The following is a 24493-nucleotide window of genomic DNA, read 5'->3' as shown; positions in this document are numbered from 1 at the left end:
GAATAAACTACTTGCAAATAATTGGATTCCTATTGATTCATTGTCTTACACTGATGGATTTATGTTTTATGAAAAACATTATGTGTGACTGTTCCATTTCGATCATTTGTTTTGCATGAAATTCATTGTCCCCCATACCAAGGTCATAGAGGAATTATATCTACTTTGCGTACACTGATTGAAGATTTTTTATTGGCCACACATGGACACTGATGTATCTAATTTTGTAACTGAATGCCTAATTTGTCAAAGAGTTAAAACACACCATGGTAAACAATATGGTTTATTAATGCCTTTACCAATTCCAGAACAACCATGGGAATAGATTTCAATGGATTTTATCACTGGTTTACCTAATACTAAAGCTAATCATGACATGATTTGGACTACTGCTGATAGGTTTAGCAAACAAGCATATTTTATTCCATGCAAGAAAACCTTAATTGCATTTCAAGCTACTCAACTGTTTTTGAAAACAGTTTTCACTAGCCACGGTTTGCCAAAAGTTATTATTTCTGATCGTGATTCTAGATTCTGCAATAATTTTTGGATTACTTTGTTTGCTAACTTAGGAACAACGATTGATTTTTCATCTAGATTTCATCCTGAAACAAATGGCCAAACAAAAGCTACTAATAGTACCATTTTAGATCTTTTGCGTGCATACACAATATCAAAATTGCAAACATGGGATACATATTTACATTTACTTCAGTTTGCATATAATAACACACCACATACAGCTACACACAAAGCACCATTTGAAATTATTTATGGATATAGATTGCCTACGCATGTTACATCATTATCAACCAAAGTTCAAGCTGATGATGATATTATTAACATGCATGCTACTATTTTTGATGAAGTTAAAGATATGATTACTAAAGCCCAGCAATCATACACAAAAAAAGCTAACAAGAAAAGAAAAGCTATGAGTTTTAAAGTTGATGATTATGTTTGGTTACGAATTGAAAAGCGAAGATTACAAAGTATTGACAAACACCCCATTATAAAATTAGCCCCTAGATTTTATGGACCTTTCAAGATCATTCACAAAATCAATGACAATGCATTTAAACTAGAATTACAACAACACCTTTCATATCAGTTTATTACGACCTTTTAGAGGACAATTACATGTACACCCTGTATATGAAAACCCTCCTTTGCTAGAAGAAGAAACTGAAATCCTTGAGCTTGAAACTATTCTGGATACTGACTTTATGACCACTAGAACTGGCCGTAGATATTCTAGATATTTGGTTAAGTTTAAAAATCATTCTGTTGAAGAGGCCCAATGGATGCATGCTCGAGACCTAAGTGCTTTTTCCACACTGTTGGCTCCACATTGAGCTAATAGCAATTGAGGACAATTGCTATCCCACCCTGGGGGTATGATGCTAGGAGGCATATTTCACGGTGGATTTTGTGAGGTTTTGCGATGGATTTCGTAAAATTTTATTGCCGGGGCTCATACACAAGGTGAATTCCTTGTGCGAAAAGTCGACGGGGATGCCTATCCTTTTTGGGCGTCTTGTTAATTTAATATGCAAGTGGGTGATTCCGTAGCGGGTGATTCTGAAAAATACATATTTAAATTAATAGATGTTTATGAGTTTAGAGTGCGCACTCGTAATAAATTAAGGTTAGGATTGAGTTCTAACCAATTTATTTATTTTGTAGCTGAAGACTGCTAGGCGGTGGCATTGGGAAGCATTGGAGGATAGCATGTATTCAAATCATTATCATTTTGATGGGCGCGCATCTTAGGAATGGCGCCAATATTTTGACATGCTTATTTATTAAAGCACTTGATATTTATTGATTATTTTTTGTATGCGCATGGATGCACGATTTAAATATTTGTATTAGACATTGTATTTGGGTACCGCTCGACTCCTTGGGCGCCCAATAGCTTTAATTCTTTAGTGGGACGAAAGCAAACACAAAAGCTAAAGCGTGCTAATTGTAAATTGGGCTATTTTTTGAGCTTGGAGATCAATAATATATAAAATATATGCTTTGTGGAGCACTCACACAAGGCATGGGGGAAAATTGTACCCAATGAGTCTCTTGCTTCATGTTGAGCAAGCTTTCTTCCTTGTTTTTTGTGCAAAAGTAGAGTTTTTTTGTTCTTGGGGACCTTCCGGTGCTCACTACGTGTGCATACAACGTCTGATTTGTGCACCACTACATGATGCAGTGGACCCTAAGGGAGACTTTCTACGTCCATTGTCATAGTTAAGTGATTCAAATCTCAAATCTTGTTTAACTTTGAGGTCCATGATAGGATGCTTTGACAATGAGTAGTATTTTCTTATAGATCAAGGGACACATTAGCAATTTGGTTGAAGAAGGAAAATCCATGGTAGAGATGTTCATCTATAGGCCCATTTGTGACAAACATGTTTTTGCTTTTTGCGATCAAGGTTTCAGTTAGACCAATGCTTTCTTTGAGGCACACCCAGCACTAGCATGCCATCTTGGAGTATCCATAGCACATTCTTTAGTATTATTTCATAGACTGTGGCAATATAGGTTTCTAACTTATCATTCCTATAGTATGGGACAAATGATGGTTCCTAAGGGCTTATTCTTCCCATTTATTATATACTTGTCATATTAATCAACCATTATATCTAAAATGGAAGTGGAACCCAGGAGGAAGAAGCTTGGTGGTGAGAGCTATGGCGGATGGAGAGCAAGAGCCAAGAGAGAGAGAGTCAAAAGTGGGAGCTCCAACAACCACAATGTGTGGCTGGGCCTTCCTTTATTCAAATTGTCACTAAAAGAATAAAGAATAAGTGACTGTGACGGGCGCCCACCACCTGTAGTGTGTAGTGGCGGGTACTATCAGTGTAGTAATACATGGGCAGCTAGGCGGAGGCGCCTTTACCCCCAACAACCTCCCACTTAAAGGTGAATCTGCCCTAGTGAGAGAGAAAAAAGAAAAGAAAGTACAACATGTACACATGTATAACATGATGAGGAAAAGGACGTCATCTCATCCAATGCCCATCAATCTCCTAAGGAAGACAAAGTGCTCTGTAGTGAGGCTCTTCATGAGCAAGTCTCTAGGATTTTGCTCAGTTGAAATCTTGACAAGGTCAACAGATCTATCCTCAACGACCTTGCGAATGAAGTGATACCTCAGCTCAATATGTTTCATCTTCGCATGGAAGACCGGATTCTTGGCCAACTGAATGGCACGAATACAATGTAGGCATAGCATCTATCATACCAAGGTTAGCAATCAAACGACCTAACTAAATAGCCTCCTTGCAAGCCCTTGTGGCTGCAATATACTCAGCCTTTGTAGTAGAAAGTTCTGTACACTTCTGCGCCTTGGACATCCAAGAGATAGCCCCTCCAGCATAAGTGAATACATAGCCAGAAGTGGACTTCCTACTATCTGCATGCCCTGCATAATTAGAGTCAATGTACCTCACGACTCTTGTATCCTGGCTACCATAACAAATACATATATCTGTCGTGCCCTTCAGGTACCTCATGATACCCTTTACGGCATCCCAATGTTTCTTGCCAGGTGTAGCCATATAATGTGCCACAACCCCCATTGCAAAAGCAATATCTAGACGGGTGGCTATCATGGCATACATAAGACTACCCACGGTTGATGCATAGGGAATCTTGGCTATCTCGGACCTCTGCTCATCTGTCTGTGGACAATCGACCTATGAAACCTTCACATGAGAAGGTAATGGACAACCAATAGGCTTAACATCCTAGATGCGGAAGCGCTTAAGGACTTTATGAATGTACTCTCTCTGTGAGTGTCCCTGAGATCGATCGCTCGTAATGCGCATACCAAGTATATGAGAGGCCTGTTCCAGATCTTTCATCTCAAAGCTCTTCTTGAGCTGAGCCTTAAGAGCATCTAGCTCCTCATGAGCTGTCCTTGCTAAAATCATGTCATCCACATAGAGCACCAAAATCAGTAAAGAACCGTCACAAGCTTTCTTCGTATACAAGCACAGATCCGTAGCACTACAGTTGTAGCCCTGTGACTACATGAATGCATCAAACTTATGGTACCATTCCCTAGATGCCTGCTTCAAGCCATATAGACTCTTCTTTAGCTTGCACACTTAGGTGTTCCTTGCTAGGGTTTGCAAAGCCCTTAGGCTGCTCCATGTAAATCTCATCATGTAAGTCCCCATGTAGAAAAGCCGTCTTGACATCCATCTGGTACAACTCCAGGTCAAACTGTGCAACCAAGGCCAAGACTAAGCATAGGGTGGTCATCTTGACCAAGGAGAAAAGACTTCATCAAAGTCAACACCATGCTCCTACTTAAAACCCTTAGCAACCAATCGAGCCTTGTATGCCGGCTTGGAGTGTCTAGGGGTACTTTTCAGCTTGTACACCCACTTGCATGGCAAAGCCTTCTTACCTTGAGGCAAGGAAACCAAATCCCAAGTCTGATTCTTATGAAATGAGTCAAGCTTAGAATGCATAGCCCTCTCCTAAGAGTGACAATCTCCCCTGCGCATAGCCTCATCATAAGTGAGAGGCTCTCCTACATATGTAACCAGTACATAATCCATAGAGGATGCAAAATGGTCAGGAGGTCATCTATCTCTAGTAGAACGCCTCAATCTAGGTTCTGCTGCCTGACTGACATCCTGTCTAACATCAACATGTCTAGCATCTGGGCCATGAGCATTAGGTGATGTTGTGCACTGTCTAGCTGGTCGTGGAGGGGCGGGCTGAACGGGAGCAAGTGGCACCTCTTGAAAGATAACTCTGCATACCTCAACCACTTTCTCAAGTTGCATATGCATTTTGTCCTCATGAAAGATGACATCATGACGATGGATCACTTTCCACACCTGCGGATCCCATAGACGGTAACCCATCTCTCTTGCATCTCCATAGCCAATGAAAATGCATTTGACACTTTTAGGATCTAGCTTATTGCGTTTGTCCTTGGGCACATGGCAGAATGCCTCATATCCAAAGACACACAAATGATCATAAGAGGGGGGCTTGCCTGTCCATACCTCCTTTGCGACCTGAAAGTCAATGCCATTGCAGGCGACCGGTTAATGAGATGCATTGCAGTAGTAACTGCCTTAGCCCAAAAGTGCTGCGATAAGCCATCCTGGCTAAGCATGTTACGGACCCTTTCCTGAATGATCCTATTCATGTGTTCAGCCATACCATTCTGGGGTGGGGTGTAAGGGGTGGTCAACTGATGCTTAATACCCCACTCATCACAAAACTGCTCAAAGGCATGTGATACATACTCACCCCCATTATCTGACCTTTTGAGCCTTTTTCTAGATTGGTTCTCTACCAATGCAAGACAACATTGAAATGTGTCTAAGACATCGGATTTTCTCTTTATGGGTTAAGCCCAAACCTTACGTGAGTAATCATCTATGAAAGTAACAAAGTACTTTGCCCCACCAAGTGACTGATAGGGCATGGGCCCACATACATCTGAGTGCACAAGAGCCAAGGGCTCACCCATGCGTTTCTTACCAGACTTTTTATGTGTATTTCTAGTCTACCTATTATACAAACAATGATCACAAGAATCAAAATGCGAAGAGTCAAAAGGTGGAAGATACTGCAAAGCACGAAGCATTTTCATTCCTTTAAGAGACATATGCCCCAAACGAGCATGCCAAAGAGATACATGGGGAATAGAACCCATAGACAAAACATGATCCAATGTAGCTCTAGATACAAGTGAGGGATAGAGGCTGCCAGACTTGGCACCTCTTGCAAGCACAAGCCTGCCACGAGTAATCTTCAGAGGCAGAGTCTCCAAAAGACACAAAATACCCTGCATCATCAAGTTGTCCAGCTGACATAAGGCTACGAGTCAACGTAGGTACATGGCATACATCATGCAAAAAAAAAGATCTGCCAGAAGGAAACTGCATCCTAACATCTCCAATGCCCACAATGTCAAGATACCTGTCATCACCAAGACGGACAGAACCAGACATGGTACGATAGATATGAAACCAATCTCTACAGGGTGTCACATAAAAGGACACACCCAAATCCAAGAGCCAGCACTGCACATACATAGAATGTATCTCAGAAGCCTGTAAGGCACCGCACAAAGAAGCTGCAAGTATGTAATCATCATCTAAATTAGTGGCCTGCATGACATTAATCTCTTCTATCTTCACAGGACTTTGCAGGTACAATACTGTGCTTAGAAGACTTTTCCTACACTTTTTCTTTTCCCTTTTCCTTGTGTTTATCATCGCGCATTTTATGGCACTGCGGCCTAATATGTCTTGCTTTCCCATAATAATGACAGGTAAGATCAGATTTCTGTCCACGGGACTTATTGCGACCACGTGGCTTGGACCTAGACTTCTGAGAGTCCCTGCCCTTATGATCATTATCATGCCTGCCATGTCTACCACCTCTAATGGTCAATGCATGTGAAGAGCGGGAAGCATCATTGTTTCTCCTATTGATTTCCTCAGTCAATAAAGCACTCTCAACATCTTTGATTTTCAGCCCATCAATCTTGTTCGTGCATATGGCAGTACGAAAGACATCCCATGATTCAGGCAAGGTGCCAAGCAGAAACAACAGGTGCAAGTTGTCTTTGAACTCAATACCCTGTGACAACAGACTCTTCATGATAGCATGAAACTGAGTGAAATGAGATGAAAGGGAGGTCCCGTCCTTCATGCGAAGGTCCATTAACTGCTTTAGCCAATGCGCATAGAGCTCCTGAATCTTCTCCCATAAATCCCATGCACTCTGATTCTCATCTTCAATAACATTATGATGGACCTCTTCTGAGAGTGACAAAATAATGGTAGACTTGCATAGCTCATCAACTTCCAACCAAACATCATCATCCATATCTTTAGGTTTAACACCCTTGAAACACAAGGGTTTAATCTACAACTTCTGCACCAAAACCTGTCATATTTGGGACTTTCAATACCCATAGTTTGTACCATCCAACTTGACAATGTTAAAGAGAGCTATATTTTTTAGATGACCAGCCATACTGTCCCAAATCAAAGCAAAAAAGCAAAATTGCATGTTGCTGTAATTAGCAGAAAATGCACTAAAACCACAGCTAAAATTGACTGAAAGGGTGGATTCCACCAAGAGAAGCACTTGTTCACCAAATATGACCAAGATAACATCAAATAGTAAGCATTACTCTCATAAAAGTGCTCAAAATCTCCAGATTTCAGCTTGCTATAATAAATGACAACAGTATGTAAAACTGTCCCAAAATGAAGCAATCAATGATACATATGTCATTGCAATTGCTAGGTAGCAAGATACATCCAACAATGAGTTTCCAAGGGCAAGAAGGTACCAAGAACTGTCAAACCAATCACCTGTCAGGCAAGAGACATCGCATAGGTCTAGAAGTCATGCATGTAATGGGTCTCGGGGTAAGAAAAGAGATCAAGCATAAGCACAACTGATAGAGCAAGAAGCTCAGTACATAACCATCCAAGATGCATACAAAACTGCCAAACCTGTGACAGAGATAGGTGCTTGCCCAATAGGCGTATCAAATCAGCCCACTACAGACAAACTGCAGACATAAAGCTCTCAAGAGAGCAAATGCATGTAACTGTCCCCCAAGCTAAAGCTCATATGTAAATAAGTCTCTGTGTACATCTGAATATACCAAGAGGCTCCCACTGGAAGTAAAGTCAGATGCAAAGAGAGCAAGCAACGCTCTAATACATCAAATACATAGCATCAAACATGCCAAATCCTAGTAGGGTACATCCGGAGCATAAATCCCAAGCTATCTCAGGCCCGTAAAGCATAAGCTTGAAAGCATTCAAAGAGCATGTAATGGACAACCAAATGTAATGCCCAGTAGATCCAAAATGCTTAAATACATTTGAAGACGAAGCTCTAAGTAATTTTCAAGCATGGGCAAACCAAGTGGCATCCATATCTGACCAAAGCATAAATGCAAGAAGCCTAAATGTCAAGCAGTGACAATAGGCATAGACCGGTCCAAAGCATGGCAACTCAAGCCAAACGCCAGCAAAGAACGACCAATTTAGAGCTTAATCCAAGCTCAAAAGCATTCCGGAACCAAGAAGAAGCATTTGACAACCTCCAAATACATTGGTATGATCATTCAAACCTCCAGGAAGCACCCCGTATCCATGAACCAATGCATACACCAAGTAAATGAGCTTCAACCCACTGTATTATAGCAAACAATTTACTGTTAAATGAAGCTCAAATGGTGCTCAAATTTGCTCCAAATCAGTCCCAAAGCATAGACATAACATCCCATAACATTTGGGCATCACTGGGCATCAATAGGCATCAAACGGGCAATGCGAAGAAGCATTAAACAGTAAATGTCAAGTGCTGCCCTGTTTTGACAATCCTGGGACTATGTATACAGCAAAGGGCTGAAGGGGGAAGCACTCGAATCAATCATCGGGAGTCAAGCACTAATGCCGAGGAGTCAAGCAATGGTTGGGAGTTGCCAAGAATGCCGGGAAGCCGAGGAGGAGCAAGGAAATGCCAGGAGCAGGTCAGTCTAACCCCCTAAAAATGAGCCAAAAATTGTGCTGGCTATTCCTGGGGGCTAGGGGGTCTTCAATAGCCCTTGGGGGCACTTGGCAATGTCAAGGGGGCTCCAATGCAGCCCGGGAAGAAGCCGATGAAGGTTCGAAAGCTCGCAGAAGAGGTCGGAGATCAAAACATACCTGCAAATGAAGGTGCCATGGCTGCCATTGAAGCTCAGGTTGAAGCTCTTCAAATCTGGGTTTAAGAGAATGCCGGGCGAGCTCCAATGCCTTTTCTCTGATACTAGTTGAAAGGGAAGTGGAACCCAGGAGGAAGAAGCTTGGCGGTGAGAGCTACGATGGATGGAGAGCAAGAGCCGAGAGAGAGAGAGAGAGAGAGAGAGAGAGAGAGAGAGAGAGAGAGAGAGAGAGAGAGAGAGAGAGAGAGAGAGAGAGAGAGAGAGAGAGAGAGAGAGAGAGAGAGAGAGAGAGAGAGAGAGAGAGAGAGAGAGAGAGAGAGAGAGAGAGAGAGTCAAAAGTGGAAACTCCAACAACCACAATGTGTGGCTGGGCCTTCTTTTATTCAAACTGTCACTAAAAGAATAAAGAATAAGTGACTGTGATGGGCACCCGCCACATGCAGTGTACAGTGGCGGGTACTGTCAGTGTAGTAATACACGGGCGGCTAGGCGGAGGCGCCTTTACCCCCAACAATATTTGAGAAAGGATGTTATGTATAGATATAAAGAAAGAAAGAAATAAATATTGTGGGTGTGTGAAGCTCATTATTAGGCTTGCTATTGGGTGCATTTTATGAGAAGACGGGTGGCTCACTTAGGGCTATTCCATTTATCTTGGATCACATCTTGTAATCTTGTAGTCTATATATACTCCACAGCTTTTTTCACTCTTGCAATATCACATTAGATCCACTTGGATAGAGGGAGACTAGAGATACTATTGGTCATCACATGTGCCATAACTTGTGATTTGTATGGTATATCTCATGTTTTCTGTTATGGATTTCATTACCCATTTGTTCACCCTTCGATTTTATGCATCCTCCCTTTCAATGTTCATTCTTCTTGATATTTAGCAAATCTTTTGCCTCTGCAATTTGTTCCCATAGAAGGATCAAAAGATATAGACTCAAGTGTTTGCGTAATATTCCTCTCATCAAACCACATCCCTTCAACCAAAAATTTGTTTGCACAAGAATTACATGCATGATAGGATTTGGGTTCAGAAGATAGCCTATAACCAACTTTTTTTTAGACAAGCTTTTCCCTCGTGTCACTAGTATGTATGCACGACATCCAATGAAGCAAAGTTGAGAAATAAAAGGATGATTGCCATGAAATGCATTGCGATTCATACCATGGGGATTCTAATTGTCCTTAATGATCTGATGTGGTCAAGTCGGTCTTGTGATCCAACCTATTGTGGTCAAGGCACATCATGATCAAGCATAGGGTTGCTTGTCCATGAGTGCTCATAAGACTTGAGTGTTGAGTTAGTCCAAGTGTGTGGCAAGCTAGCCCCTTATGGGAGGCCACCCAAACATTGGGCTAGAACCTTTGCACTAGGTAGGTCGAATCTTGGGCTCTTCATTCTGCCACAATCCACCCATGTATTGGGCTACTTAGAATGACCACCATGCATTGTTAACACTCATGGATGACACATACATCATTGTTCAACTCGGCATATTGTCGATGTTTGTGAGAATTGGCCATTGAATATTGGCTACCAAGAGTGTTGTAACATCTACCTATGCCATTGTCATGATGTCTTAGACATCCATCATTTGAGTAAACACATAGGATCAATCTAAGTTGGATGTAAGAGTAAACCACCTAGTTTCTTGACTTCTGACTTATTTAAAAACTTAAGCTAAATATGACATGGCTCAATGTTGATTTTGGCTATGTATTTGCCAAAATAGGGGACATGTGAGTCCATCTCATTTGTAGTTGAGCCATGTGGTCCATGTTCGAGGCATGTGGAGGCTCCATCTAAGTCATAGCCTTTGTAAGGCTCACCGCCCAAGTCCAATCTATAAAAATTAAATAGCGTAATGAATAAAATCTAAGCAAGGAATAGAAAGAAAATAGCAAATATGAGGAGAATAATAACTTCTTTAACTCTATAAACAGACATATTTGGATAATTCATTTGATTTGAATAGAGTTGATCTTGCTATATTACACTTGGCATCTTGGACTTCCTTGGCACTATTATTGTCATGCAAGACTTGCATTTATTGTGTGAATGTACTCAATGTTCCAAAGTCATGAAGAAATGTTTAAACCTTTTGAAAAGAAGGATATGGAAGGAGCTATATTTGGGTAAGTAAGGCATGAATTTAAAAAAGATAAGAAAGCATGTTTTGGGGGCTATAAGAGGTGCAATTTCAAGGAATTGTTCAACACAAATCATGACAATGGAAGGTGCTAAATTCTTCATGATAGCAATGATATTTTGGGTACTTATGTTGATGAGGAAGAGGGAAATATGCAAGCATAACAAGGAGACAAAGGGTACAATTTCGGGGTGACATTCATGTTGGCTTATGATTGGTCATGGAGAAGAATAGAGATAGATTTGTGTAGGTACAATATTGTCCTGAATACATTGTTGTCTTAAAATAAAAGAACAATGTATTAGGCTATTCAAAATGACTATTTTTTACCAAATGCAAAGGAAAACAAGTGCATATGAGCTAACTGAGAGCAAAGCTATTCATAGACATGTACATGGCTATTCTTGATCAAGATGAACATTAAATTCTAACCAAGAGCAAGTGCATACGAGCTAACTGAGAGCAAGGCTATTCATAGACATGTACATGGCTATTATTGATAAAGAGGAACATTACAATTTGACCATAAATACTTAGGATTATTATACTTAGGGTTATTCACAAACAAGAACAAGGCTAGTTTGAGGAGAACAAAATAGGGTTGGTCATGGAAAAGAATAGCAATAGATTTGTGCAGGCACAATATTGTCCTAAATACATTGCTATCTTAAAACAAAAGAATGATGTATTAGGCTATTCAAAATAACTATTTTTTATCATATGCAAAGGAAAATAAGTGCATATACGAGCTAACGGAGAGCAAAGATATTCATAGACATGTGCATGACTATTCTTGATTAAGACGAACATTAAATTCTAACCAAGAGCAAGTGCATACGAGCTAACCAAGAGCAAGGCTATTCATAGACATGTAAATGGCTATTCTTGATCAAGAGGAACATTAAAATCTAACCCTGAATACTTAGGATTATTATACTTAGGGTTATTCACAAACAAGAACAAGCCTAGTTTGAGGAGAACAAAGTAGGCTTGTTCATAAAGAACAAGAGCTCATCAAAACTACTTCACTTGCTTTGTTTTGTGTTAGGTGCATGAACTTTTATGGACTAAAATGATGTGTGCAAGGTTTTTAAACTATTTGTGGGCTACAAAATTTGAATCATGTCTTGCTTTTTTGAGTGTGATAGGATTTTGGGACATGTCCATTTGCAAACTTTTTGGGAATCTTTTTGTTGGAAGAAAAGATGAAATAAAGACATTTATGTACATGTTGTTATGTAGAACATAGAACAATTGCTCATGAATTGGGATATTGGGTATTTGATTGGATGTGTTGGATTTATGGCTTAGATTTCATAATTGAAACATGTAAATAGATCATTAGAAATATAATGTATTTGAATAATGGTTTTTTCATATAAGTATGTTAATCTTCGTCTTCTCTTTCTTCTTGTCTTGAACTCTCATAGTTAGAAACTTAGAGTCTGCTAGGCTATACTTGCACAAATTTCTATCGACAACCTTTTGGTGATCCTAACGTGAGTTCATATGGTGTGGGGGTTTGGCCATGGAATTTCAACTGGATGTAGATGTGTTTTGGAAGAACATGGAGATCCAAGTAGATGTAGATGGGTTTTGCAAGGGGAACACGATGTAAATGTTTTAGACATTTATAACCTATATGCAAAAATGACAAACCATGGAAAATTCAGTAATAGAGGAACTTGAGTTGGTTGTAAGTGAACTAGACCAAATTGATGGGTGGGAAATATCTAAATTTCTTCCAATTTATGACAAGGAGATGCAATTATGTAGTGTTACCAAGGGTTAGATGATGGTGCAATTTGAACACCCATGATGAGCAAAATCAAGATGTATTTTCTAGACATATGGTTGAAACATGATATAACATTGGAGAACTTCAAGCAAGCTCTTAAAGAAGAGTATTTTATGAAGGATCTAGAATAAGATCAAGTTCTAGAGCAAGTCACTACAAGGTCTCGAGGCTCAATGTTAGCAAAATATTGGAAAATAAGTAGAAGTTGAATTTGCAAGTTGACAAACTTAAAGAAAAAGGGAGATTCACTATGTTAGAACCTCCAAAGCAAAGGGGGTGATTCATAAGGGTGCTTTACATTAGGATGCAATAATGATTGTGCAACAGAAAGTTGGGGTTTTGTTAGTTGCTTCTTTGGATGGTTTTTTGGGTATTGAAGATGCAAACGACTTGTTTGATGTGTTGGTTAATGCTATAGCGGCCTAATCTTAGATGTACAAATGCTTTGATTGAGGGTGTTGATAGGACAACAAGAGGAGGATGATATTGAGCTTATGCCTATGCAATTATTGAAATGCATTTCTAGAAGATTTTATGCAAGAAAAATATGCTTTTCAAGGTCTTTTCCCTATACCAAATGTAGAGATATATGATATGGAGTTGGCCTATCTATGGATGCATAATGATAGTTCCAAAACTAGAGGGCATAAAGCTTTCATGTGTATTCCTAGATCTATCTATATGATACGTAGTAATGGATGCTAGATCAAGGGAAAATATCCTTTTGTGTGCATGATGATGGAGCAAATATGAGTATGTTTTGTGGGTCAATATTATTTGAGCACATTGCACAAGGAATGTGGGAGTAATTGATAGTACCTTATGTATGTTCTAGGGGGGTTGTAGGCCATGGTATACTTCGAAAATATTATGGGTTAACTACACCATTTGATCCAAGTGTTTCTATAGATTTCCTAGAGTATGATATATATGGATACATGTTGTTTGATGTAAATATGATATGCAAGCCTTGTAGATTTTTGATGTTGTATGATTGGATTTGGATTTATGATCTAGAAGGGTGTCATGATCTAGGATGGAACATGATTCTTGTGCTTGGTTGTTTAGAAGACAAGTATTTGGCCTTTTGATCCAAGTGGACTTGAGTAGTGTAGCACATGCCAAGGCATGTGCAAGTTTAGAGGGGTGTATATCATATGGTTTTGTAAATCAAGAAATGAAAACTCTATAAGAGGACACATTTGAATAATTCCTTTGAATTGAAGGGATTTGATCTTGTTGCATTGCACTTGGCATCTTGGAGTTTATTGGCATTGTTAGGTCTTGCACATTGGGTAAAAAACTCATTATAATGTTTGAAATCCATGAAGTAAGGTTTAAACCTTTGAAAAGAAGGATTTGAAAGAAGCTTCAATTGGATAAGTAAGGCATGACTTTAGAAAAGATAACAAAGCATGTTTTGGAGGCTATAGGAGGTGCAACTTTAGGGAACTATCCATTGCAAATCATGGTAGTTGAAGGCACAAAACTCATCAAATGGACAGTATTGATATTTTGGGGGTACTAATATTGATTAGGAAGAGGGAAAAAAGCAACCATAATAGGAAGACAAATGGTACAATTTTAGGGAGATATTCATGTTATTTTATGATTGATCATGGAGAATAATAAATCTATGCAAGCACATGACTCTCCTAAATACATTATTGTCTTGAATACACTGATGTTCTGAATACACTATTGTCCTAAGACAAAAGAAGGATATATTGAGTTGTTCAAGAGGGCTATTTTTTATCTTATGTAGATGAAAACAAGTGCATATGAGTTGAACAAGAATAGGGTTGTTCAAGATAGGATTGTTCAATATATGCACATGGCTATTCTTGATCAACATGAACATTCAAAGTTGATCATAGATACTTAGGTTTGTTCATAGACAAGAACATGGTTGATTTGAAAAGAACAAAATAGGATTATTTATAAAAATCAAGAACTCATTAAAATTGTTTCACTTGCTTTCTTTTTGGCTATTTATAAGACTATTTGGGAACCTTTTTGTTGGAAGAAAGATGAAATGAAGACATTTATGTACATGATGCTATGCAAAATTGGGATAATGTGAATATTTGATTGGGTATATTGGGTTTATGGTTCAAGTTGAATGATTGAAATATGTAACTAGAGTCAGTAGAAATATAGGGGAATTGAATATTGCTTTCTACATATAAGCATGTTCATCTTCATTGCCACTTTCTTCTCTTCCCGGACTCTCACAAGTAGAAACTTAGAGTCCACACTTGTATAAAATTTATCTTAACATTGTGAACTTTCACTATGAAGCTTAGATGGCATTCTAGACATATGATAGCGAAGAGCTTAGGGCTAGTTAGAAGAACTCTTATTGGGTGAAAGATAGATTGGTGATGGCTTTGGAGGAGTCTTCCTTTCAACAGTCAAGTTAGCCCTGTCCAACCCACCATATTATGAATCTTCTCTAGTTTCCCCCCCAATCCCAAAATAGGGGTCCCTTTTATAACTCCCACACCCTACAACTTGATGCACTACACCTCAAATTGCTACCAACTTAACTACTCTATCTAACCCAAAGGCTAGATCTAGAAAGGTCACCATTTTACTGCTCAATCATATAGACCTCATCTAACATACAAGTTAGGATCCAACCAATGTCTATGCTCACACATGCCTTCTTGTCATAATGGGGTTCTTACAACTTTGAGCACCATGGATCATTGGTGGCACCTTACAAGGGCGGGGCATTGAGCATATCTAACCCCCCCTTCAATTTCCACTGTGGTAAACTACATCCTCAACCCAATGCCAAGTCATTGAAGATGAAATTGAAGTAAATATTTCATAAGCACCTTGATAAGATAGCTTCTCCATTCTCCTCTTTCAGATAGTAGACCGATTCTACTATCCATTCTCAATCAAATCATACACATAGTGATACTAGATTTCAACATGTTTAGTGTACACAAGAAACACCGAATTTTTGGCAATAGCAATGTAACTTTGATTGTCACATCTTAGCACTGTTGAATCTTCATCTTGCACTTTCATATGCCATAGGATCCTCCTTAATCATACTACTAGACATGTAGCAAAACAAGTTGCCTTGAACTCTACTTCAATACAAGACAATGCCATTGTTGGTTGCTTTTTCCTAAGCTAAGAGAAGATTCCTGAACCCAAAAAGATCCAAAAATTTATTTCTTGGAATCAATGTCATCCACCCAGTTTGGGTCACAATTTTCCATTAGAGATATTTTAGAACTTTATGTGATACCATAGTCAAGAGTTCCCTTTAAGAATCTTACCTACATCCTAGCTTTATAATGACTTTTTAAGGACTTTGATGCGGTTTGTTTAAGAACTTGCTAAAAAAACCAACAACAGAAAATTGATATTTGGCATGGTGTTGCACAAGTAGATGACCTCATGTACCCCTTAATGTTTGCTAGTGCTAATGTATCCTTACTGATGGATAGCTTTGCATTAACCTCCATAGGTGTAGCTATCTCCTTACACTTTGTCATGCCAAATGCTTTCAATATCTCCCATGCATACTTCTTTTGAGAGATGGGGATTTTTCCTAGTTCTTGCCAAACTTCAAACCCCAAATAATAGTATGGCAAGCCCAAGTCTATAATTTCAAGCCCAAAGCTTAAAGCCTTTCCGATATGATGAATCATATCTACATAGTCACTTGTAATAAGAAGGTCATCCATATATAGAAAAATCACTATAGACTATTCACAATTCTAGTAAACATCAAGTTAGCATATGAGGCATGTCCATTAGAGTTTCAGCTTAAAAAGAGCTTATCTATATGGGAGGCCTCAAATCCTAGTGGGATTGAGCCATGTACGTCTTCTCCTTGAGGTCACTATTCAAGAATGTTAATTTAATATACATTTGGTATACTTGCCACCACTTTTCGTGAGTGGCTGCCACAAGTATTGTGTGGATATTGGTCATTCTAGTAGTTCAAGAAAATGATTCTTGAAAATCAAACCCTTCAACCTATGAAAATCATTTTGCAACTGAAAGGGATATAGGAGACGCGGGAGAGAAGAGCACACACAATGTAGGTGCTGTCAACAATGTTATGACAGCCTTATTGCACTTTCATATATGTATGAATAAAGAATATGGCCGGTCACTATACAAGGGCAGGCCCAAGGGCCTTTTATCCCAACAACCTCTCACTAAAAGGCCAATGGGCCAAGGAGTGAAAAAACAAAACAAAAGAAAAGAGATAGGGTGAGGAATCATGACATCTTACCCAACACCCTATTGAAAAGCGAGCTGTGCAATAAGTGGTGAGAACCTCCTCACAAGAAGAGTCAAGCATCCCTAAGTCCATGACATCCAGGAGATAAGCAATCCCATATCTCTAGACAATAGAGCAATCCATGACAGCTTCCCATAAAGCAAGCAACACAACTCATAAGTGCACGACTGTAAAGCATCAGAGTGGTGCATAGCATCAGTGCAGCACATAAAAGACAGCGGAGAGCATACAGATTCTCCAAGGTCAATCATCGAAAGAGGACCAACATCCCAGACACAAGTCAAATGGGGTCTCAAGATAGTATGCGGCCTTAGCAAAGCAGAAGATTGACATACTGCTGTAGTATCAACCATAAATCACACTGAACACGCACCAAGAGACCTGAGAGGTGTCTGGGTCTCATAAAAGATAGCATGACGGTTGCGTAGAACCTACTGGGCATCTAAATCCCCAAACCTATAAGCTATAAAGTCACCATCTCCATAACTAAGGAGTATGCATTTGTGTGACATAGGCTCATGTGGCATACTGATAGATGCATGGTAGCCAAACATCCTCAAGTGATCATAGGAGGGCCTCATGCCACTCCATGCCTCATGCGGAGTAATAACATCCAAAGAGAAACACGATGTCCGATTAACCAAGTAGACTGCCATCATAAGGGCCTTAGCCCAAACGCCATAAGACAACCTAGCTGTGGTAAGCATAGAAGCAACCTTTTCCTATAAAGTCAGGCACATGCTATGAGCAATCCCATAATACCGTGGGCATACGAAATCAATGCCATATTGCTGACAAGAGATCCGTAAGGTAGGAGAGATAACATGACTCTCATAATCCATCTGCAAGCATTTAGGCCTGCTACCAGCAGAATCCATCTCCCACATGAGAGACATGCACTACATAATCACTGTGATATCTAGCACCTCTCGCCAATACCAAGCAACCACGATGGATTTTCCATGAAGTATCCCCAAGAGAGACATAATATCTTGCACCATGCAACTGACTGACAGAGATCAGGTTCTTACTGAGGTTCTTACTGAGTGTAGGTATATGCAAGACATCACGGAGCATAAGAGAAGACCCATTTGGCAAAGCCAAGTGTATATCCCTTGTATCAATAACATGACAATCCTGCTCAAGGCCCAAAGAAATACATTTGTCAACCTCCCTGTGTAAGAAGAGAACCAAGCTCTATGCGGAGTAACATGACAAGATGCCATACTATCTAAAAGCCAATCAAAGGTATAGGCTATATCATTGAGCAAGTAATCTGCAAGGTAACACGATGCCAGAAGGCTAGGCTCAGCTGCATCACCATGGGTAACTACATGCACCATACCACTATCAATAGTGGTCTCACCTACTGTATCACTGACTTTGCTCTTATGTCTATGCGGCGCAATCTTTTCTGCTCTCTAATCCACTTGAAGCATTTACGCTTCACATGCCCTGTCTTTCCACAATGAAAGCAAACAGAACCTGTAAAACCTATAGAAGAGGACAACTGCTCTGTAATAGCATGAGTAGGGCTATCCAATACATCCAAGGAGCTTAAAGAATCAAGGGAACTCTCATAAGAGAGAACATGCTCATCAAGAGGACTGTCTGCATGACTAGAAGTGCTGGAAGTTGTCATAGCATACTGCAAAGGGGACTCATCTAAACCAGAAGGGGAGAACACAAAGGCATCAACCACAGATGCAAAAGCTCCCACACGGACAAGCCTAGCAGACAAAAGCATGTCATATCCAACCACTGTAGCTTATAGCCATAAAAGCATAAGCGTGCCTCGTAGCCATAAATGCATAAACATCCCCGAAACATAGGAGCATACATAACTTTGCAATGTCTCATACCACGTATTGACATACATGTCCAGCCAAGAATGGAAAGTGGCAAATAAGCCTGCAAGAATCAAGCTCTATTAAAAGCCTAAATATCTATGTAAAAGCATCTAGGTAAGAGTCTCTGTAAAATACATAGTAGCAGATCATGTGCATACATGGTTGACCATAAAGATCAACTGCTCCCTGACATACACGGGCAATAATAGCCCAAATAGCATATATGCCATACAACAGAGAAGTAGGACAGTCATAACTGTAAATCCCAAGCACTATCCAAGTCCACTGATTAGTAAGTATCCCGCATATCAAATGCAAACGAGCAATCGCAGCTCAGTAGGCAACTGCCAAAACAAGGGAGCAGTTCACTGCTCAATACCTGTAAGTGCATCCCAAGATCTATAATCAGAGCATCAAATCCCATATAGCATCAAAGGTCGTAACAGAAAAAGCCAAGTCGTAATGGAAAAATCCAAATCAATGTCCAACTACTCAAGGGAATACTCAAATGAATGTCAAGACAAGCTCAAACAACTGCCATCCACAGCCAAAGCATAAAACATTCACCAAGACATCATAACCCGTATACCGGGTAGCCTAGGCATAAACTATGTCATGATAGTGAAATGCTTGTTGCAAGGAAGTGACAATAAACTATAAAATTGAGCTCTAATCTCAGCTCAAGGCAATTTCGGAGCATAGAAGAACCATGTGGCATCATCCAAATGCATGAATACATCAATCCAAGTAGCTGGGAGCACCCTGTACAACGCAATAGGCATAACCTCAAAAATCATTAAATAGCTTCAGCCTTGAAGTTTCTAGTAGCATATAACCTCTGTAAACTTAGCAAATTAGTGCTCAATCCAAGCTCAAATCCATAGGCAAACCATAGGCATACATTCCTGTATGTATAAGCACCAATCGGGCATAATCGAGCATCAAATGCCAAGATCTGTAAGCATAAAATTGAAGTAACAGGTGGCTGCCCTATTTTGGAGAGATTTGCGACTGTTCAAAACAGTCAATGGCTGAGCTAAATCAGCTCCAAATGCATCTCACATAAGAGGCATAACATCCACAAGTGATCCGGTATCAATAGACATCAGTAGAAGCATCACATAAGCCATAGGCATACAAATACATGCTGTCTCAGACCTGAAATCTATTGCAAAATATTTTGTCATTGGAATTTGGCAAATCTAACATCACTATCGCATCCGGAGCGTGCCAAAATCCCAACTTAGACTCTTACCTTGCCTGAATTGGGTTCCGAATGCCCGAGATATGACAAAAAGAGAGATTTTTGAGCCATTTTTACAAACATGCGCAAATAAAACGTGAGCATACTGCTGTACTTGAGGGGCCAAATCAGGGTGGGTAGGGGATAAGAAAGAGCCCAATGAAGGCCTACAATAGGCCTACACAAGCCTAGGACAAGTCCAAGCAAGAGGTGAAGAGAACAAGCTTCAATGATGGAAGCTATGGCTGGCTCTTCATGAAACCCTACTGTTCATGTCAAAGAATGGCTGAGAACTGAGTGAGAAGCAAGCTCTCATACCTCGTGTAGATGTCGGGGAAGGCCAGGAAGCCCTCGCAAAGGACTTGCTCTGATACTAGTTGAAAGGGATGCAAGAGATGCGAGAGATAAGAGCACACACAATGTAGGTACTGTCAACAATGTTATGACATCCTTATTGCACTTTCATATATATATATATGAATAAAGAATATGGGCGGTCACTGTACATGGGCAGGCCCAAGGGCCTTTTACCCCAATAGCAACAACTTTGTCTTTGTACTTTTTCTAAGTTGCCATCAACCTTATAGTTACATTCCAAACCTATTTGGTGCCAATAATTTGAGAGGTGACTATCACAAGGTAATGTAGGTACCTCTTTTACAGTTTCCCCCCACTAGATGAGTAATCCATATAGCTTCCTTATTACAAACCTTAGTGGTTGCAACATACTCTAGCTCATTGTAGATAAAGTTGTACATGGCTACAATTGAGAGATCTAAGAGATGACAATAAGTGTGAAAGTGAAGATACAATTGAGAGATCTAAGACATGGCTACAATTGAGAGATCTAAGAGATGACAACAAGTGTGAAAGTGAAGATAAAACTTGTAGTAGATCTCCTAGAGTTTATGCTCCTTGCAATATTAGCATCTACATAAGAAATGTATCCTTCCCTCCAAAGCATATGCACATAGATCTAGTGCCATTCAAGTATCTCATGATATTCTTTACTACCTTCAAATGCTCCTTACCATGGCTTGCCATATACCTGCGAATTGCTCCCACTAGATACACAATGTTTGGCTATGTAGCAACTATGATGCACATCAAGCTACCAACTGCAAATGCATATATGAAATCTTGACCATTTCAGCCTTCTACTTCTTTGACTTGGGGCTGCCCTCTTGGCTAAGTTTCAAATACAAAGGCAATGGAATATTGATAGGCTTTCCCCTCTCCATATTGGAATGCTCCAATACCTTGCCACTAGATTATCTTGATCTTACATAATGTGCATAGCAAGAATGGGATAAGCATTTCCCAAATCCTTCATGTCAAAGGTTTCATGTAATCTTTGTTTAAAGCATCCACATCCATAATGGTCTTTCCAACAATCAACATGTCATCCACATATAGCATCAAGATCATAAGGCTACCATCACTATCCTTCCTTGTGTATAGGCAGTAATTAGTCTTACTTCTAGCATACCCCTGAGACCGCATAAAAGCATCGAACTTAGGATACCATTTCTTGGGAGCCTAGTTCAAACCATATAAGCTCTTATGTAGCGTACACATCAACTCCTCCTTGCTTTCCTCAATAAACCCCTTAGGCTGTGCTGTGTATGTAAATATCCTTATGCAAGTCCCCATGCAAGAAAGCAGTTTTTACATCCATTTGAACCAACTCCATATCCTCCCTAGCAACTAAACCAAGAATCATATGGAGACTGGTTATCTTGACTATTGGTGAAAATATCTCATTAAAGTCAATCCCCTTGTACTTCTTTGGCCACCAATCTTGCCTTGTGTTTAGGCAATGCATCACATGGAGATACCTTTAACTTGTAGACCCACTTATATGTTAATGCATGTATGCCCTTAGGTAAAGGAACTAAGTTTCATATAACATTCTTTTCCAAAGAATCCATCTTTGACTACATAGTCCTCTTTCACTTATGTCTATCATCCCTAGTCATAGTGCGGAAGCTTTCGCTCAACCGCTAAGACCCACGGACCGCTTGTTGTTTCAAGTGTTCCAAGCCGAGCACTAATGGCTACCTCTCACATAGCCGACGCGCCATCCATATCTACGGGTGTAGTGAGCTTACCTCCATGCCGTTCAAGTTACCTCCTCTCCCGTGCACTCCGGTTGCTCTACGATCCAAGTGCAAGCTTCAAGCAAGCTCAATCCTCAAGCTCCACGCTCCAAGCTCCATAGCCGCGAGCAAGGCAAGAGAAGAGAAGAGAAGAGAAGAAGAGAGGAGAAGATGGAGAGCTTCTCCTCCCCGGTCCCTCACCCTCATACACTCACTCCCTCACACTCTCACACTCCCTCTCTCAAGCACAAGCTCAAGCAAGCAAGAAGAAGAAGAAGAAGAAGAAGAAGAAGAAGAAGAAGAAGAAGAAGAAGAAGAAGAAGAAGAAGAGGAGAGCCACTTTTTGCCACACACGAGAAAGAGCTTCTCATTCACTTTTCAACTTTATATACAAAACCCTAAATCCCTTTTGGGCGGTCATCCTCTTTTCCCCTTTTTTACATGGCCAACCACCCTTTTTCCCATTGTCCTTCTATCTTCCTAGCTTCCTTTCCACCACCCGTCTACATTTACAAATTGCACGGGTGAGAGCCGCCGGCGCTCCTTGAATCAAACCATGATATGCTTGCGCTCTTTTACAAAAGTATTGATTCACGCTTTTTCTTATGCACCTTTGCCTTCCATTTCTCTCGCCTTGGCCTTTGTCTTTGTCTTTGTCTTTTATTTTGGCTTTCTGGCTTTTCCACTGCCTAGCACTCTTTTACAAGATTTCAGGGTGCGCCTTTGTATTTTAAAATGCACCTTTCCCCTTTTGCATCTGCCTAGGACTTTTAAGGTTGCCCTTGTACTTTTGGCCTTTTCTCCTCTCCTTTCTTCAGTTGATCTACCTCTTTTCCACCTTTGCCCTACATCTTTTTTATTTCCTTTTGCTTTCTTCATGTTGGGGTTAAAATTACCCCCTCCTAAACGAGTGCCAGTCCCATGGCACTCTGCATCGAAGGTAGCATGCGGAGCTTGCACCGAAGACGTGAGTGGAAGGGTTGTTGTGGGTTGCCTTGGAGGAGCTCTTATGTTGGTGCGGAGGAAGGGAGTTTGTGGCATTGTGCTGTTTTGATTGGCGGGTAATAGGATTGTTGTATATGGTGATAGGGTTATTCTTTGTTGGGAATGGCCACTCATGGCTGGCACGGGGTGTGGGGTGCATGGGATGCTCATGGTGGATCTTGCTCGTGATTATTTGCGGGTGGTTTGTTGAGATATCGAGCTCCACTCGTGATATGCCAGGGTGACCGTTGTGTATTTATGTCACCAACTTGTCAGGCGGTTTGTACACCGCCCATGAATAATAGCTAGATGACAGCTATCCTTATCTACTCTAGTTCGTGGCTCAGTTAGTATGCCACCTTAGTTAGTTGAGTTTGGTTTGAGACCCATATATAGGGTTCTTCTATTTCTTTGTAAGAGAGTTCTTTTGGCTTACATAACTAAGAAGAGAAAAACAGTTTTCAACCTCCACCTTTGTGTGTATTCCCCCATTGTGCAAGCAAGAAAGCTACAAGTGAGACTCCTTCCTTCTCTCCCACAATCTTGACATGGTATCAGAGCCTTGTTCATGGTAAGGAGCTCAAGAAAGCAAGACAAGCTCGCGGTGTTCTGGTAAGAAGAGCAGTGTTGCTTTCATTTTTTGTTTTGGGGAGCAGATCTCTGCAGGTAGCACAGCCGGAAATTGCAAGAGTGCATTGTCTCAGGTTGAGACGCCCTTCGCGGTGAAGCCATTTCAACCTGAGACAATGCACTCAGGAAAAGACTCTATTTTATGCTGTGCGACCACTATTCTACAGGTCGGTGAAAAGTTACTGTAGAAATTGCATCGTATGCTTGTGCGCAGAGACATTGGGAGTTTCAGAATCATCCTTGTTCCTGTTTATGCAAAATCATCACTAGGAAGTGACTGTGTGGTCAAATACCACTTTCGCCAGTTTTGCAGATTTGCCCTTGTGAGGGTGAAGTTGAGTTTTTTGCAGTGACAGGATTTTTTGCAGTGTTCTGTAATGGCGTCTAATTCTCTTTCACAGATTGTCACTGAAAAGCTTGACAAGAACAACTTCCAAGCATGGAAGTTTAGAATGACGAATTTCCTTATGGGAAAAGGATATTGGGAATTTGTTGCAGGAAATGAAGAAGAACCAGTTCTTCCTGATGTTCCCAATCAACAGCAAATGCAGGCATTTAAAGCATGGCATGAGAGAGCCAGGAAAGTTATGTACTGGCTGTCTATCAGTATTTCAGACTCTATGATTGTGCATATTCAGGATGCAAGTACGCTAAAGGAGGCATGGGATACTTTGTCAAAAATGTATAGCACATATACGCAAGCCAGGAAAATGCAGCTCAAGCAAGAGTTGCATAATGTGC

Source organism: Lygodium microphyllum, chromosome 27 (assembly GCF_053477565.2).
Source record: "Lygodium microphyllum isolate KBCC chromosome 27, Lygodium_microphyllum_v1.1.10, whole genome shotgun sequence".
Taxonomy (NCBI): Eukaryota; Viridiplantae; Streptophyta; class Polypodiopsida; order Schizaeales; family Lygodiaceae; genus Lygodium; species Lygodium microphyllum.
This window is presented reverse-complemented; position numbering follows the sequence as displayed.